A 3,406-nucleotide genomic window follows, 5' to 3' on the forward strand; every position below is an offset into this window, starting at 1 on the left:
GAGGAGCAGGGCTGGGTGCTGGCTCCAAGCCTGAACCCCTCGTCGTCTTCTAGCAGCCACAGGGAGGCGTCTGGCCTTTCCAGGCCCCCCAGCCTGCTACTCGTGCTGGGGGCTGGCTCCAGGCCTGACCCCCTCACCTTCTCACAGCCACGGGGAGGCTTCCAGCCTTTCCAGGCCCCCAGCACGAGGAGCAGGCTGGGTGCCGGCTCCAGCCCTGACCCCCTCCTCTTCTTCTAGCAGCCACAGGGAGGCGTCTGGCCTTTCCAGGCCCCCCAGCCTGCTACTCGTGCTGGGTGCTGGCTCCAGCCCTGACCCCCTCCTCTTCTTCTAGCAGCCACAGGCAGGCGTCTGGCCTTTCCAGGCCCCCCTAGCCTGCTACTCGTACTGGGCGCTGGCTCCAGCCCTGACCCCCTCGTCGTCTTATAGCAGCCACAGGGAGGCGTCTGGCCTTTCCAGGCCCCCCAGCCTGCTACTCGTGCTGGGCGCTGGCTCCAGCCCTGACCCCCTCCTCTTCTTCTAGCAGCCAGAGGGAGGCGTCTGGCCTTTCCAGGCCCCCCAGCCTGCTACTCGTGCTGGGGGCTGGCTCCAGGCCTGACCCCCTCATCTTCTCACAGCCACGGGGAGGCTTCCAGCCTTTCCAGGCCCCCAGCACGAGGAGCAGGCTGGGTGCCGGCTCCAGCCCTGACCCCCTCATCTTCTCACAGCCATGGGGAGGCTTCCAGCCTTTCCAGGCCCCCAGCACGAGGAGCAGGCTGGGTGCCGGCTCCAGCCCTGACCCCCTCATCTTCTCACAGCCATGGGGAGGCTTCCAGCCTTTCCAGGCCCCCAGCACGAGGAGCAGGCTGGGTGCCGGCTCCAGCCCTGACCCCCTCATCTTCTCACAGCCATGGGGAGGCTTCCAGCCTTTCCAGGCCCCCAGCACGAGGAGCAGGCTGGGTGCCGGCTCCAGCCCTGACCCCCTCATCTTCTCACAGCCATGGGGAGGCTTCCAGCCTTTCCAGGCCCCCAGCACGAGGAGCAGGCTGGGTGCCGGCTCCAGCCCTGACCCCCTCATCTTCTCACAGCCATGGGGAGGCTTCCAGCCTTTCCAGGCCCCCAGCACGAGGAGCAGGCTGGGTGCCGGCTCCAGCCCTGACCCCCTCCTCTTCTTCTAGCAGCCACAGGCAGGCGTCTGGCCTTTCCAGGCCCCCCAGCCTGCTACTCGTGCTGGGTGCTGGCTCCAGCCCTGACCCCCTCCTCTTCTTCTAGCAGCCACAGGGAGGCTTCTGGCCTTTCCAGGCCCCCCAGCCTGCTACTCGTGCTGGGTGCTGGCTCCAGCCCTGACCCCCTCCTCTTCTTCTAGCAGCCACAGGGAGGCTTCTGGCCTTTCCAGGCCCCCCAGCCTGCTACTCGTGCTGGGTGCTGGCTCCAGCCCTGACCCCCTCGTCTTCTTCTAGCAGCCACAGGGAGGCTTCTGGCCTTTCCAGGCCCCCCAGCCTGCTACTCGTGCTGGGTGCTGGCTCCAGCCCTGACCCCCTCCTCTTCTTCTAGCAGCCACAGGGAGGCTTCTGGCCTTTCCAGGCCCCCCAGCCTGCTACTCGTGCTGGGTGCTGGCTCCAGCCCTGACCCCCTCGTCTTCTTCTAGCAGCCACAGGCAGGCGTCTGGCCTTTCCAGGCCCCCCAGCCTGCTACTCGTACTGGGGGCTGGCTCCAGGCCTGACCCCCTGGCCTTCTCACAGCCGTGGGGAGGCTTCCGGCCTTTTCCAGGCCCCCAGCATGAGGAGCAGGCTGGGTGCTGGCTCCAGGCCTGACCCCCTCGTCTTCTCGCAGCCACGGGGAGGTTTCCAGCCTTTCCAGGACCCCCAGCCTGCTACTCCTGCTGGGGGCTGGCTCCAGGCCTGACCCCCTGGCCTTCTCACAGCCGTGGGGAGGCTTCCGGCCTTTTCCAGGCATACAGCAACCTCTTTTACTTTTCTTTATTTCTCACAATTACTTTCTTTTATTTTTGTTTAAAAATTCTCAACCTTTGTATATATTCCACATACTATACTGTGCATACACAGTCCAACCTCCGATTCAGGACGAACGATGCGGTTTTCGTCCCGGCCGTGGCACGCCGGACCAGCTCTATACCCTTCACAGGGCTGGCTCCCAGCCTAACCCTTTTCCTTTCCTCCTGCCTCCACTCTCATTAGCCAGCCAGCCTGCCTGCCTGCCTGCCTTCACCAACCCCAAGGGCTGGCTCCCAGCCTAACTCTTTTCCTTTCCTCCTGCCTCCACTCACATCCGCCAGCCAGCCAGCCTGCCTGCCTGCCTGCCTGCCTGCCTGCCTGCCTGCCTTCACCAACCCCAAGGGCTGGCTCCCAGCCTAACTCTTTTCCTTTCCTCCTGCCTCCACTCACATCCGCCAGCCAGCCAGCCTGCCTGCCTGCCTGCCTGCCTGCCTTCACCAACCCCAAGGGCTGGCTCCCAGCCTAACTCTTTTCCTTTCCTCCTGCCTCCACTCTCATCCGCCAGCCAGCCAGCTAGCCTGCCTGCCTGCCTTCACCAACCCCAAGGGCTGGCTCCCAGCCTAACTCTTTTCCTTTCCTCCTGCCTCCACTCTCATCCGCCAGCCAGCCAGCCAGCCTGCCTGCCTGCCTGCCTGCCTGCCTGCCTGCCTGCCTGCCTGCCTGCCTGCCTGCCTGCCTGCCTTCACCAACCCCAAGGGCTGGCTCCCAGCCTAACTCTTTTCCTTTCCTCCTGCCTCCACTCTCATCCGCCAGCCAGCCAGCTAGCCTGCCTGCCTGCCTGCCTGCCTGCCTTCACCAACCTCAAGGGCTGGCTCCCAGCCTAACCCTTTTCCTTTCCTCCTGCCTCCACTCTCATTAGCCAGCCAGCCTGCCTGCCTGCCTGCCTTCACCAACCCCAAGGGCTGGCTCCCAGCCTAACTCTTTTCCTTTCCTCCTGCCTCCACTCTCATCCGCCAGCCAGCCAGCTAGCCTGCCTGCCTGCCTTCACCAACCTCAAGGGCTGGCTCCCAGCCTAACCCTTTTCCTTTCCTCCTGCCTCCACTCTCATCCGCCAGCCAGCCAGCCTGCCAGCCTGCCTGCCTGCCTGCCTTCACCAACCTCAAGGGCTGGCTCCCAGCCTAACCCTTTTCCTTTCCTCCTGCCTCCACTCTCATCCGCCAGCCAGCCAGCCTGCCTGCCTGCCTGCCTGGCTGCCTGCCTGCCTGCCTGCCTTCACCAACCCCAAGGGCTGGCTCCCAGCCTAACCCTTTTCCTTTCCTCCTGCCTCCACTCTCATTAGCCAGCCAGCCAGCCAGCCTGCCTGCCTGCCTGCCTGCCTGCCTGCCTTCACCAACCCCAAGGGCTGGCTCCCAGCCTAACCCTTTTCCTTTCCTCCTGCCTCCACTCTCATCCGCCAGCCAGCCAGCCTGCCTGCC

The sequence above is a fragment of the Chaetodon auriga genome, chromosome 23 (genome assembly GCF_051107435.1).
Source record: "Chaetodon auriga isolate fChaAug3 chromosome 23, fChaAug3.hap1, whole genome shotgun sequence".
NCBI classification, from domain to species: domain Eukaryota; kingdom Metazoa; phylum Chordata; class Actinopteri; order Chaetodontiformes; family Chaetodontidae; genus Chaetodon; species Chaetodon auriga.